Below are 15993 nucleotides of genomic sequence, written 5' to 3' on the forward strand. Positions count from 1 at the left end.
TTATCATTGCTAGTGCACTCGAAATATATTCAAGTACTAGAAAATAATTATAGTGTACTGGAAAATAATTATAGTGCATTGAAAATCAAAATTAAAATAACCATAAAGCACATTAAATTTATAAAAAAACATGAAACTAAAGAAAATATTGAATATTGTAAATATAACTCAAGTTAGATATAATTATGAGGTAAAGAACAATTGCGACAAACAACAAAAGTGCAATATAGAAAACAAGCTATAAATATCTTTAAAAAAAATCAAATAAAAAATTTAAGGTTCGGTACCAGTAAGAATAAGAACTGAACGACAAAGCAGGCATCAAGGAACATGAATTTACTTCTTTATTATTATTATTATTTATATTATTTATTAAAAAATATTATATAACATTCGATTTGGTTCAGTTTTTGCCAAACCGATCAGTTTCAGTTCGGTTCTAAACCGTTCAAATTACAAAATCTCAAACCATTCAATTTTCTATTAATAGTTTGGTTCGATTCAGCTTGGTTCGATTCGGATAAACCGAACCACCCCTGCTTCAAAGTATATACCATATGGGAACACTACTATTGCATTTGTCAACCTAATTTTATCTAAATTTGTTCATATTTCAAAAGTAATTTAATTTTTGCCTACTAATTTCAAAGAATACCAATTTCTGTCAATTTCCCCTAACCACAGAAAGAATACAAATTTCGGTCAATTCCCCCTATCCACACATAAATAACCCCGGCCCCATTTCAATACAAAAAGAAAAATGATAAATGTACTAAATATAATTAGGGCCATGATACATAAACTCTCTAGAGCGTAAAACTCCTGTGTAGGCTGTAACCTACAATTTTTTTTCTAGTTAAATCAGAACAAACATACATCATCTTCACAAAAACTACTGCAATATTGCTCCACACAAAATGGCTAAACATCATCTTAAGACTATTCTCAACCCAAATATTTTAACACTTGCTAAATGATACATCACAGACATAGAATTCTAAGTAATCAACACATCACAGATTCAATAAAGAAACTGAGAAAATATATTTTGCAGAAGCAAATTTTAACCCTCGCATGGAATATATGAAACACAACGGAAACTTCTTTGTAAATAGACATAACCCTCTGCGAACATGATTGGAACCCTTTCCAGATTTAAAAAGAAAAAAGGAAAAAAAAAAAAAAAAAGACAGATCTGACATTTATGCGGTTTATAGAAAGTTTTGATCTACCATTAACACCTCCTTGAAAATGCACCTCTTAATAAAGTAGGGCAACAGTTCACCTCTGAGTTTGTCAATTTTTTCACTATCAACACATCAAAAAATGAGATTTCAGGCACATAGCACAAGATCTACTGTCCTCAGAGATATATACATGTATAAATTTAAGATAACTCCACACCAAAACCTAAAAACTCCAAAACCACTTAATAGATCTGCCAGCATTCTGATGTAGGGCTACAAACAAATATTTACTCGCACCAGAAAACTTTGCAGATTCAATCTCTATTCTTATATAAAACCATAAAAACAAATATAATGAATATACGTATATACACACGCAAGCGCAAATAGATCACAGAAAACGAAGGTATAAGAAATTTTACGGTCCGATCCATCTCGTTATACAAAGAAACGCGATTGAGAAATCTAAACAGCGAAAATGGCACCATCGACAAGGAAAAGTGCCGACTTCTTGGCTTGTTTCCTCGATCGCGATTTCTCTGTATAGCGAAATGAAGCGGACCACTTCCAGACGGTATCGCTTCGCCGCCTCAGACTAAAAAATGGATTTAGTGAAGAATGTCTTAAATTTTTTAGGGTTTAAATGTATATATAGACAAACATATTCCGTCTGGGCTGTGTCCCACAATTCTCGCTTCTAGATGGTTCGATTTCTATATCTTTTTATTTTATATTTTTTTAAATAATGAGCCAATCAGGGTTCGAAAACGTACAAAATATGTCGACTTCCGAGGGTGCTTCAATTTGTATACTATTCAATTTTAAATTTAATTTGGAAATTTCGCATTTCTTGTTGTGATACCTTCACACCTTTTTTTTTTTTTTGAAATGAAAAACACCTTTTTTTTATTATAGCTTTTATTTATTTATTAGATAGATGTTAATGAATTAGTTAACCTATCACTAAATCACTAATCACTGATTAATAAATAAATTTAATTATCAATTATAATTATATATACCATTTTAATACAAGCCAATAATTTTTATTTTTTTTTTCAAAAAAAAAAACTAGATCTGTCGGAGACGATTCGTCTCCGGCGGTTCTAGTTTTTTTAAAAAAATTATTTTAATTAATTATTTTATATAAAATTATTTATAATAAATAATATTTTTAATTTTTAATAAATAAAAAACATTTTAAAAATAAATAAAATAATGACACGTGTCAACATCGTATCGATTTAACCTGATAAACAAGTCAAATTGGACTTAATTGAACAATTTTATCGATTTAGGGACTTGAATGGAGCTTTTTTCACTTAGGGGACATAATCCGCTTGACTAGGGGGCTAATTTGACACTTTTTCCTTTAAAAAAAAAATCAATGATTTCATTATTGTTGATAAAAAGTATGTACACACTTTATTATTTTTATTAAATTAAATAATTTAGTAGTTATCATCTAAAAAATAATTTAGTAGTTACAACAAAAAATAATACATATGCATTTAATTAATTTAGAATTAGTTGTCTATAATGCCTTTATTTAAAAAAAAAAATATTTATTATAACAAATTTAAAAGATATATAATTTAATTAGTTATATTATCTTTATTTTCTACCATTCAAATATTCATTGCCTTCAAATTTATTAATTTATTATATTCACTACATTATCCATTGTGTTCTTTTTACATTATCCTGTAATTAATACCAAAGTTATAATACAAAATATGTTATATATATTTATTTATCAAATATTTTATACAAATATAATAAATATTAATATTTTGTTTAATACTTTCACATGATAACCTACGACAAACATCTCACAACGCATGAAACATGTAGGGGAAAAACTACCACTACCAAATATCAATAGGTGCTTGTAAGATAAAGAGTTAACAGTACAACTAAGATCCCACCATATATACAACAAGGCAAATCTAAAGCTTCCTACACCATAAATCTCATTGCATGAAGAATCCATCTATGCTACCACCAGTAACCCAACTGCACATGACACACAACAACAAAAAAAAAGAAAAAAAAAAAAAAAAGGACATGTGATGAAGACAATGATAATGCTACCCAAAAGAGAATTAGGAAGAATTAGAGAAATTTAAATCAAAAGTGGTATTTATTTAGACTATCGTTTTTAGACTAGTGTTATTACAAAGTTGCAAACATTTATTTTAGTGACAAATTGACAATCTAATCTAACTCTATAATAAAGTAAGAAGTTTTTGCCCAAAAAAAAAAAAAAAAAAAAAAAAAAAAAAAAACCCGCCCACATGAAACGGCAACGTTTAATGAGGCGCAATTTGAGTTCTGATTTGCTACGCTATTTAATGATGACTTTAGACTGCTAATTTAATGCTATTGTAATTACCGAGCAATAAAGATGGCAACTATGCGTTATTCAAACTGATCTATTGTAATTACCAAAAATTCTTGGAGAACGAATTCTTAATGCTATAAGCAAATAACATTATATATTACAAATTCGAACTGATCTAAATAAAATTTAAAATAAAGACTTTGAAATTGAAACAACATAATTAAGAACATTGTTCCAATGAAGACTCTTCGTTTCTCTAGGTTGAGTCCTGTTCGAATTCTACCTCTATATAAAGAGGTAGATTGATACCAACTATTTCAGCCTCATCTTATGAATCGTATAGGCAATACTCTGCAAGAAAAACTAAAAAAATGCATTCTCTATGTATCAGTTAAGGCTTTCAGTCCCAGAACTGCGTGGATGAAGAGATCTTGATGATGTGAATGACAATGAGCTTTTTGGTAAGAAAATATGCAAATATCTTCTTAGAATAGAACTTTAAATGGTTTTTGATAATTATATCTTCTATTACTAAAGATGTGGTGGGAAGGGTTGTCGAAATCTACTCTCCACTCCAAAAGATTATTGTTGGACAACCATCTACTCTAATTAACTTCCTAACAGCTGATACAAAGTTTTGCTTAATATACTTCTGCACTGTTAGTTTTTTTTTTCCGAGTCTAAAAACTTTTTCAGATTCCTAATAGCTAATATGTCTCTGCAGCTGACAACTGAATATTCTATTGACCTTCTAATACAATCAGTTTCCTAATCTATATTTTTAAAAAGTACATGACAGGATAATAGGGCTGGCACCCGACCCGGATCACAAATGGGCATCTGACTCAGCATCACATGGGAACCCAACGGGCAGAACTCCAACGGTTAGGAATTCCAACAGGTGCCACCTTTACTGTCATTGAAGCCAGCATTGAAGCCCCCATTGATGTGAGAGAATTAAAGGCTTAGGCTCCCCATTTATGTCCCATGTTGTTACCGTTAGGACTCTAAGTATAAATGGGGTTCTCATCAGCTAGCAAAGGACACACTGTATTTTCGATACTGAGACAAAAGCAATACAACTATTGTTACTCTCTCTTATAGTGTTATTATAATATTATTATTACCGGTAACATTATTACCGTCATTGGTGCTTTCATTGAGAGCCTGAGTCCAATACTCAAGCAGGCTACGACACACACAACTCATTCCTCTTTCAACAGCAAGCTTGAAAGAATGGTGTCCCGCAGCTCCCATGGTTCCCGCAACGTGAACAATGGCAATGCCTCAGGTGGCTTCCGGGACCAACTCACCAACAATTACGGAGAGGACCTCCGAGAACAGCAACAACGGGAGGCCCGGGGACCTTCGAGACCAACTCAACAATGGAGGGGACCTTCGAGACCAACTCAACAATGGAGGGGACCTCCGAGACCAACTCAACAATAGAGGGGTGAACCAAGTCGTGAACCTCCAGGCGACCATTCAGCAAGCAGTGACGGCGGCACTAAATCAGGTGGCAGTGGGACTCCAAGGCCAAGTAGTCCCGCCACGACCTCAGGAAATAGAGGTAGAATCCCCACAGAGAGCGGATGCCTGGGATGCAACCCGTGTAGTGAGGGACGCAGGGCGTCGCACCAGGACAGGGGTACCAGGAGAGGGCACCCAAAGAAGCGGTCCGGCCAGACGGCAACCTGGACCCTCCCGCTCTGCCCTGGAACGGTTGGGACACGAGGCGCCCGCTCGGCAAAGGCCAGAGTCACGTGCTGAGGGGTCCTCCGCTAGAGGCCCTCGCCGACACGAGGAAAGAGAAGCGGAAAGGTCGCCCACAGAAAGGATGGGCGAGTCTCGTGGACCGCCCCCGCGCCGGCACGGTGACGAGTCGGCCCTGCGTCGACACTCGGGTGAGCGACGCTTCGATGAATCGGCCCCGCGTCGGCACTCGGTGGAACGACGCGTCGATGAGCTGGCTCCGCGTCGGCACTCAGCGGGTGAGCAACACGTTGATGAGCGGGTTCCACACCGACACTTGGGTGGACGAAACGTCGAGGAACCAGCTTCGCGTTGACACTCAGATGGACGACACGTCGATGAACTAGCCCCACGCCGACACATAGAGGAGCGACAGCCGGCCCCGCGCCGGCACCCTGACGAGTCGACCCTCATCGAGAGGCTACAAAGAAGGATCGAGGAGTTAGCAAGAAGGGTGGAGGCACAGGAGCAGTCGCCAGAACCCGAGGTACGGATGGCAGCACACCGGCCCTGCGCCGGCACGGTGACGAGTCGGCCCTGCGTCGACACTCGGGTGAGCGACGCTTTGATGAACCGGCCCCGCGTCGGCACTCGGCGGAGCGGCGCGTCGATGAGCCGGCTCCGCGTCGGCACTCAGCGGGTGAGCGACACGTTGATGAGCGGGTTCCACACCGACACTTGGGTGGACGAAACGTCGAGGAACCAGCTCCGCGTCGACACTCAGATGGACGACACGTCGATGAACTAGCCCCACGCCGACACATAGAGGAGCGACAACCGGTCCCGCGCCGGCACCCTGACGAGTCGACCCTCGTCAAGAGGCTACAAAGAAGGATCGAGGAGTTAGCAAGAAGGGTGGAGGCCCGGGAGCAGTCGCCAGAACCCGAGGTACGGATGGTAGCACCGTTCTCCTCAAGCATCATGGACGTACCTCTGCCGAGGGACTTCAGGTTACCCGCCATCAAGGCGTATATGGGAGCCACTAACCCACGTGTCCACATGACGAGGTACAAGGTTGCTATGGTAATGATCGGGGCAGGGGACGCCATCATTTGCCGAGCGTTCTTGTCCACCCTGGATGGAACAGCCCAAGACTGGTTCAACACCATCCCGGACGGGTCAATTCAAAGCTTTGGGGAGTTGTCCAAAATCTTCCTGACATACTTCTCTGGTAGCATACAGCGTAAGAAACCCTTCTCTCATCTCTGTGTAGTAAAGCAAGATAGAGGCGAGAGCCTCAAAGACTTCCTAATCAAATGGAAAAAGGAAGTCAATAATGTCTATGACTTCGACTCCAAGGCGGCGATCCTGATATTCATCCATGCCTTGAGATCGGGGTATTTTCACAAGCAACTGAATGCCCACCACCCCCGTTCTTACGAAGATCTGATGAGCACGGCTAGCCGCTATGCCGAAGCAGAGGACGTCGACAGGAAAAAGAAAGATGAGGAGGACGGCAGGAAAAATGGGAAACCTGGGAAAGCTGGTCCGTCCAGCCAGGCACCACGTCTGAACCACCCGGCCGCAGGGAAAGGCCGGGACCATGAACGGCCTTGCCTGGTTCCCCTGCTTAACCTAACTCCTCTTACCCATCCCGTCAGTGTCATCCTAAAACAGGCTGAGGAGATGGGAATAGTCGAGTTCCCACCAAAGTGCATGAAGGTCTCCCCAAAAGGAGACCAAGCAAAGTACTGCAGGTTCTATAGGCAACCCGGGCACGACACGGATGAATGTAACGTGCTGAAGAGGCAAATAGAAGAACTCATCCAGCAGGGCTACTTCCGGCATTTTGTCAATCGATCCAAGCAGCAGCAATAGCCGCAACACGATCCATCAAAAAATCCACCAAAAAATGTCTGGAGGAAGGAGGATGGCGCCGAGCCGTCCACCTCGAACGCCAAGAAAAGAGAACATGACCAGATATCTGAGCAGGATGATAGCGAGAAGGAAACTGAGATAGCGCCCAGACGACAAAGGAAGCACACCATACACTTTATCTATGGTGGACCTACAAGGGGCAACACACCCACAGAACGGAAGAAGTGGAGCAGACAACTGTACGTGGGAGAAGTGGTAAGTCTTCCCAAAGGAAAGAAGCAGAGGCGACGAGGACTTCCCCGAGGGTCCCTTACCCCATCGCGACGCACTAGTGATTAAGATGGACATCAATGATATGATCGTACACCGTATTTTGGTCGACACAGGGAGCTCGGTCAATGTGATGTACTACGACGCCTTCACCAAGTTAGGGCTACCTAGAGGCCAGCTCAAAGAGGTACGAATTCCACTCTTTGGGTTTACTGGGGATTCGGTGGAAACAGAAGGGTCGGTGACCTTGCCCGTGGAGATAGGCACGAGCCCCAACATTCACAAGCTGGACATGGAGTTCATCGTGGTAAGACTCACTTGTGCGCACAACATCATACTGGGGAGGCCAGCACTAGAGGACCTCAAGGCCATAGTATCGGTGGAACACTTGTGTATGAAGTTCCCTATTCCGAATGGAATAGGAGTCGTCAGAGGGGACCGACAGGCAGCCCGCAGTTGCTACGTGAAGGCATGCAAGAAGATTGGCAGTAAGGACCTACAGGTCCACACGATCGAGGAGAAAATTTTCAAAGAAGAAGGGGCCTGGCCCTGCACCGAGCCCGCGTCAGAAACGGAAGATATAGTTCTGGATCCCTCCAGACCAAACCGAGTGGTGAAGATCGGCACAGGCTTAAGCCCAGAGCTAAGGGCCCAGATAGTGGATTTAATCCGCCGTTCCCACGCAGTGTTCGCATGGGCGCCAGAGGACATGCCGGGCATAGATCGAAGCATCATAACCCACAAGCTCGCAGTCGACCCCAGCGGAAAACCAGTGCATCAGCGAAAAAGGTATATGTCAGCAGAACGAAGAGAGTTCGTGAAAAAGGAGGTGACCGCGTTACTCCACGTGGGGCACATCAAGGAGATTTACTACCCACAGTGGCTGAGCAACGTAGTCTTGGCTCCCAAAGGATCAACGTGGAGGATGTGCATGGACTACACGGACCTCAATAGGGCATGCCCTATGGACCGTTTTCCACTACCCAATATAGATCAATTGGTGGATGAGACGGCAGGATGTGAACTCATGAGCTTCATGGACGCTTTCTGTGGGTACCATCAGATATCCATGTATGAGGAGGACGCCGAAAAGACCGCCTTCACCACTCGCGAGGGGATATTCTGCTACTTGGTCATGCCATTCGGATTGAAGGTTGCCGGGGCCACATACACTCGCATGGTGGCAAAGCTGTTCAAGACGGTATTGGATGAAACATGGAAAGCATACGTGGACGACATGATCGTCAAAAGTCGTAAGGCCACCTCCTATGTCGAGGATCTCAGCGAGGTATTTTCCATTATGAAGAAATTTAATTTGCGCTTGAATCCAAAAAAATGCACCTTTGCCATTGATGGGGATAAATTTTTGGGCTTCATGGTCACTAGGAACGGCCGTCTTCTATCTAAATCGGCTGAACGTTCCCTCCCCTTCTTCCAAATCTTGAAAAAGAGCAAAGGGTTCGAGTGGACGCCAGACTGTCAAAAGGCCTTCGAGGAGTTGAAAAAATACTTGTTGTCCCCGCCCCTGCTTGCAAAGCCAGAGGCAGGTGAAGCCCTAATCTTGTACTTGGGCGTGTCACAGGGTGCGATCAGCTCCCTGCTGGTCAAAGAAGAAGGATGAACTCAGCGTCCCATCTACTACGTGAGTAAAGCCCTACACGACGCGGAGCTCCGGTACAGTGTGTTGGAGAAAACGGTATTTGCCATAGTCACTTCATCAAAAAGGTTGGCCCACTACTTCCAAGCTCACCCCATCCACGTACTCTCACACCAGTCGTTGGGGAGTTTCCTCCGGAATACTAACAGCTCCGCCAGGATGGCACGGTGGGCCATGCACCTCAGTCAGTTTGACATAGACTTCAAACCAAGGCCCGCCATCAAAGGCCAAGCTCTTGCAGACTTTATAGTGGAGTGCACAGCTCGGGAAGTGACGGACCAAGTAGAAACTGAAGATGGAGGGTGGTGGACCTTGTCCACAGACGGTTCTTCCAACAGCAAAGGTTGCGGCGTAGTACTCGTCACTCTGGAAGGATTCCGCACCTACTATGCCATCCGGTTCCACTTCAAGTTATCTAACAATGAGGCGGAGTACGAGGCCCTCCTCAATGGACTGCGGTTGGTGGCGGGACTACGAGCTGAAAAGGTCCAAATTCGATGCGATTCAAAGCTGGTAGTCAGCCAGGTGTCTGGGGAGTATGAAGCCAACGAAGGAAGTATGCAGAAATACAGAGACGCGGTGTTAAGAACCCTGCGCGAGTTTGAGGGATATGAGATACACCAGGTACCGAGAGAGCAGGACGCCAACATTGACATGCTCTCAAAGCTAAGTACCGGAGTCCCCGGCCACATTAGGAAAATCGCTCGACTAGAAGACCTCGAGACTTCAAGTATCGACGTTTCGTGGGTCTTCCCTGTGCAGACTAGGGAGCCATGTTGGATTGATCATATCAAGCGATACAAGGCAGATGGCACCCTACCGCAAGACGAGGCAGACGCAAAAGTAACGAAGTTACGGGCACCCAGCTGCGTTGTCTCGGGCGATAAGCTGTACAAACACTCCTACAATGGCACGTTACTGAGGTGTATATATCCAGAAAAAGCCAAGTTGGTGATAAAAGAAGTCCACGAGGGGGTATGCTCCGCGCACCAAGGGGCATACACCATTGCACGGCGCATCATGTTACAAGCGTATTTTTGGCCCAAAATGCTGAGGGATTGCGCCGAGTATACAAAGCGATGTCCCAAGTGCCAAGAATTCCAAGCACTACCGGGTTGACCTGCGACGAATTACACACCGGTAAGCACCGCGATTCCTTTTTCAAGATGGGGAATTGACCTGGTAGGGGCCCTTCCCACGGGGACTGGAAGCAGGAAGTACATCATTGTGGCCATCGACTATTTCACGAAATGGGTGGAGGCCGAGCCCCTGGCGAGCATCACCGCAGCAAGGTGCAAAAGGTTTGTCGAGAAAAACATCATGTATCATTTCGGTATCCCTCTCCAGGTAATCACAGACAATGGTCGTCAGTTTGAGGCACGAGAATTTTCAGAATTCTTAGCAGGATGGGGCGTTAAGCATAGCCGGGTGGCGGTATCTTATCCTCAGGCGAATGGGCAAGTGGAGAATGCGAATAGAACCATCCTCGACGGCCTCAAGAAAAAGCTAGAAGTAGCCGGCGGAGCCTGGGTGGAGGAACTCGACGGCATCCTCTGGGCTTATCGCACGACACCAAGAAGGGCCACCGGAGAAACCCCGTTCGCACTCGCCTATGGATTCGAAGCTCGGGCCCCAGTGGAAGTAATCATACCTAGTAGAAGGGTGGAGGAGTTCGAGTCAGAATAAAATGAACTCCACCAAAGGGTGGATCTGAACTTCTTGGATGAAAAGAGAGAAGCGGCATTTGCAAGATGGAGAACTACGGTCGTCAGCTAAAGTCCTACCACGACGCAAAAGTCCGACCCCGGTATTTCCAAGTTGGCGACCTTGTGTTGCGAAGAAGGGAAGCCAGCCAACCCCTTGAAGGGGGAAAATTCGCAAAGAAATGGGAGGGGCCTTACGCCGTGGAAGAAGTCGTTCGCCCAGGAACATACAAGTTAAAAACTACAGGGGGAAGAATGATCGATCGGGTATGGAACTCGGAACATTTGATCAAGTACTTTCCTTAAAAATCCTGTAGTAGCAATCATTGAAACTAGTACTTGGTAATCACGGTCCGTCCGCTCTACACGCTAAAGTTCTCTGAAATAATATCTTATTTTCATGGTTCGTCCATGTTATTTAGTAAAACAAGTTCGTTATCATCTTTTACGAAACTTTCTGAAATAATATCTCGTGCTCATGGTTCGCCCGTGTTGTAAAAAAAAAAAAAAAAAAAAAAAAAAAAAAAAAAAAAAAAAAGCTTGGATGGCCGAGGCACGCCTCGGCCAAAGGCTGGCTGAGGCACACGCCTCGGCCACGGTTTGGCCGAGGCGCACGCCTCGGCCAAAGGCTGGCTGAGGCACACGCCTCGGCCACGGTTTGGCCGAGGCGCACGCCTCGGCCACAGTTTGGCCGAGGCACGCCTCGACCAACACCGAGTCCATCTCGGCAAAAAAAAAAAAAAAAAAAAAAAAGTAACGTGTTTACTCCCAAGTAACTGGTTTATTCTGAATATTCCAAAATAATACCAAGTTGTTCGAACACAGAAAGCAAATAGTTCAAACTTAGAGAAGCACTGGAAAGCAAATTGTTCAAAGACATAGCTAGAAAGGAGGGGAAAATCTCAAGTACGACTACGAACTACTCATGGTCCGAGAGCTCCTCCATCACAATCTGATCAAGTGGAACATTGGGGACGTTGCTAGTGTCGATGCCGTGAAACTCGTCCACCAAAGAATCCTCACGAGCATCTATAACATCATCAATGGATTCATTCTCAACATCAGGATCAGGATTCTTCTCTATTACAGGCAAGCCAAGGGACACGGGGTCAAAATCTGGAACCTTCTCCCTCAACACTGGAAATATCTGCTGCTTACATTCCAATGTTAAAGGCCACCTGCGCCTCAGCCTCAACCGCCTCTTGACCAGCCCCAGTTTTGAGGAATTCTCGGATAGCCTCAGGAGTGCTCATATAGTGCATGGCGTCCTCTCTAAACTCGGCTGAACTCTTGTAGACCTCCACAGCCCGGCCGAGGGCATCAGCATGGCCAGCACGGGTCCTCTCATGGTCCTCCCGCTCCTTCGTGAGGGCAAGTTTAAGCGCTCCGTGCTCTTTCCTTAGAGCCTCAAGCTCGCCCTCCATCTTGCTTAGAGCCTCCTCCCGGGCCAACAGCGCTTGGTGCTCCTTCCTTAGCGCCCCAAGCTTGCCTTCCATCTTGCTCAAAGCCCCTTCCCGGATCGATAGCAGGTCCTTCAGGCTCTTGTTGTCCACGTCCCTAATTTTAACATCCTCAATGAGCGCGTCCGTCACCCACCGTAGTTGGGCATGAATGATCTGTCCCTCTAGCAAGGCCTGAAAGTAACAGACGGAGTAAGACACGCCAGGGCAGAGAAAGAACATAAGTATGAGAAAACTTACCTCAAAAATGTGTCTAAGATAACGCTCTTGCAGCATGTTGACATCCATGGCGACAAGGTGTTCCAAGTCCGCAGGAGGAGCGATACGAGCAGCATACTCAACCGCATCAAGACTCTTATTTATTAACGACGCTCCGGGTGGCACGTCCATTCCCAGTCGGATCAGGTTGGTCCGAACACGTGAGCCAGACTCAGTGGAAGTATCTCCTTGCACCTCGGCAACCTTGGTTGGAGTAGGCGTACGCACCCTCTCGGCGACCTTGGTTGGGGTAGGCGTACGCTCAACGACCTTGGATGGAGTCGGCGTGCGTGTCGGCGGAGGCGGCATCACCTCCGCGGCCTCGGCTTGACTCTTTTTACCCTTCTCTACCTTGCTCTTCTTGGAGAGGGGATCCTGTCGCGACAAGTATCGACCGATTCTCGAAGATGAAGACATGGTACCTGCAATAAAAAGAAGACAAGTTAGAGTTAGTGGTTGATGAATAAAGACTGAGTGGTAACAGAAGAGTACCCATGGGTGAAAGAACAGCCAGATGAGCCCTCACGAAGCCTAAGCCCGCGAGCTTCCACTTGGTAGTATAATCAACGATCGACAAAAGACCATCCCCTAGTAGATCATCTACATCTCGGCGGAGGGAGGGACTCATGTCAAGAGTAGGAGGGCAACGTAAATGGGATCCCCACGTGACACGAAAGGGAGACGGACAACCCACAAGGGTGACAAAGACATATTTGGGTTTCCAATCCTTGTTATAAGTAGGACGGTCCTCAAAGAGTTTGAAATTTGGCCTGCTCGAAACCATGACAAATCCCTTACCCTCCTGAGAAGCCCTACCAACTATGAAAAGAGCTTGGAAAAGATCTAACGTGGGTTCTATCCCTTTGTCCTTACATATAGAAAGAAAGCCCGCAATTACCTTGTGACCATTGGGAACAAGCTGGCCGGGGGCTATCTCGTAGTGGTTCATAAAATCTATCACAAACCTATGAAGGGGAAACCGCAGCCCAACCTGTAGCGACAGAAGGTGGACCACAAAATACTTATCGAGGGGTGGGTCGGTGATATTACCCTGAGGGTCAGGAGGGAGAGTCAGAACGTCAGGACTAAGGAGACCACTAATATCATCCCAATCCCGTGGCCCTAGTTGAGGCCGTATGGACAGGATGAGGGACTTATCAAGAGCAGAATATGAGGCCTTGCGTTTTTTCTTGTTTTTCAGTTGGGGCCTAGGTGTAAGCGAATCAACAACAAACGGAAGAGGGGGACAATTTTCAAAAAGAGGGGAATCATGCTCAAGAAGGTATTCCTCATCAAAATCAAGTTCTCCGACATCAATCAAGGGAGTAACATCCATTATAAGCAAAAGACACTAACCTCACCTCTGTTACAGATAAGCTCGCAAGACTTGGGTACAAAAACTGCCAGTCAGGAAAAGAGCATGTTAAAAAAAAAAAAAAAAAAAAAAAAAAAAAAAAAAAAAAAAAAAGAGAACCGAGTCCCAAAGAGCCGAAGTCCGCCTCGGTAGGGCCAGGCAGCGCCTCAGCCACAGGCTGAGGCCGCGCCTCAGCCAAGGCCGAGGCGCGGCTCCTCGATCCAAAAAAAAGGGAGCAAGACGTGTATATTCATATATATTAAATACATAAATAAATTGTAAAATAATAATGACAACGGAGATTTACAGAGCTGGGGCAGAAGTTGTTGAAGATGTGCTCTCAAACTGCTCAGAGACAAGGGTTCATATTGGAGAGGAGCCTGAGATAAAAAAGTTGAGTGAAGCAGGAAAGGATTTGGAAAGCACAAATCAGGGATTTGGAAGGCACAAATTAGGGATTTGGAAAATAAAACCACATATCCTAAATCAACCAGGATTCTACACAGGATCAAATAAGATCACAAATCCTAAATCAAGCAGGATTATACACAGGATCAAGATAGATTCAACCTTACTCCCAAGTCAACTCAAACACATCCGTTGACTCAGGAGTAGGGGGGACTAGTGACAGGATAATAAGGCTGGCACCCGACCCGGATCACAAATGGGCATATGACTCAGCATCACATGGGAACCCAACGGGCAGAACTCCAACGATTAGGAATTCCAACAGGTGCCACCTTTACTGTCATTGAAGCCAGCATTGAAACCCCCATTGAAGTGAGAGAGTTAAAGGCTTAGGCTCCCCATTTATGTCCCTTGTTGTTACCGTTAGGACTCTAAGTATAAATAGGGCTCTCCTCAGCTAGCAAAGGACACACTATATTTTCGATACTGAGACAAAAGCAATACAACTATTGTTACTCTCTCTCATAGCGTTATTATAATATTATTATTACCGGTAACATTATTACCGTCAGTACATTTTCTACTACTTATTTGGGTTTTTACTTTTCATCTAGGTTGTTTCTGCAGAAGAGTCCAGTATGTAGTGTCAGTACTAAAAAAAATAGTTGTTAAAATAGTAAGATTACTCAATGATTCAAAAGACCTGAGAGAAACATCGATGTAGAGAATAGTTTTTGTTTACTCTTTTTGACAACAATGCTATAGTTGAACTTAATCATATACTTATGTCCAGTTGTTTTATAGGTGTAGTACCACATGATAAAGAGCAAAGTAAACTATTATAGTACATATTATATAACTGCTATTTGTATGATAAAAAACAAAAGCATGGCTCAATTATATAAACCTGCTATTCGTATGATAGAAAAATATTAAAAAGATTGCTTTCTAAACTATTATTACCTTCTCAGAGTGAAATATACATTCTTTACTCTTCATGATTGGGCCACCTCTCATTTCTGGTACGTCATATGACTCTTATTGCTCGCATAGTGTGCAGACTAATGTCCTTGACCAGTACATATTGAGAAGGCATTGGTTATTTTGGTAGAGTATTATGTATGTACTGTATAGAAGTCAGATTGAACTTCTTCATCTAGTCGACCTCTATATATAGAGATGGAATGCTATCAGACTGTTTTCCTGGAGAAACTAAGAGTCCTACGTTGAAAGAAGGAGAAATAATATTATTTCAAATTTCAAATTACTTATTTTCAGAAATATAGCATATGTATTATTAGTTGTAAATATTAGTTCCAGAGTGCAAAATGTAAATTGTAAATTCAATTACATTTTTCTCTTTTCGAGTTCTCAGATAATTCGAATATTGTGCACTGGCCATCTTTAATACTCGTAACTTGCAAAGCAATAAATTAGCCGATTACCTATGTTAAACCTTATCATCAATGTGTGTAAAACCGTGTGAATAAGCAATTAAATCAGATCAGTAATCTATGTACATAAAATGACATAGTATTGAATGGGCGGGAAAATGAAAATTGCAAGAAGTTCTTGCTTTATTATAGAGTTAAATTAAGGGTGTGTTTGGTTCGCACATAGGAATCGGAATCAGAATCGGAATCGGAATGGGTATCAAATACTTGGTAATGGTAATGGGTTTTAGTGAAAGTATTTAACATGTTTGGTAGTAGGGTGGAATGGGAATGGTTACTAATAGTAGTGGTTAAGAATGAATAAGGGAATAAAACCCTTATTGTATTT

At 43.6% G+C, this 15993-nt stretch overlaps 1 long non-coding RNA gene across 1 annotated transcript; it reads right to left on the bottom strand.

Moving 5' to 3' along the window:
- Positions 1-741: 741 nt before the first annotated feature.
- On the bottom strand, positions 742-13472 carry LOC109160548. Its single transcript, XR_002050756.1, has 4 exons — positions 13462-13472; positions 4129-4134; positions 3013-3018; positions 742-939 (listed from the first exon to the last, which is right to left on the bottom strand). It is a non-coding gene; the product is annotated as an uncharacterized LOC109160548 (long non-coding RNA).
- Between the last annotated feature and the right edge of the window lie 2521 nt (positions 13473-15993).

This window comes from Ipomoea nil, unplaced genomic scaffold, assembly GCF_001879475.1.
Source record: "Ipomoea nil cultivar Tokyo-kokei standard unplaced genomic scaffold, Asagao_1.1 scaffold2848, whole genome shotgun sequence".
Taxonomy (NCBI): domain Eukaryota; kingdom Viridiplantae; phylum Streptophyta; class Magnoliopsida; order Solanales; family Convolvulaceae; genus Ipomoea; species Ipomoea nil.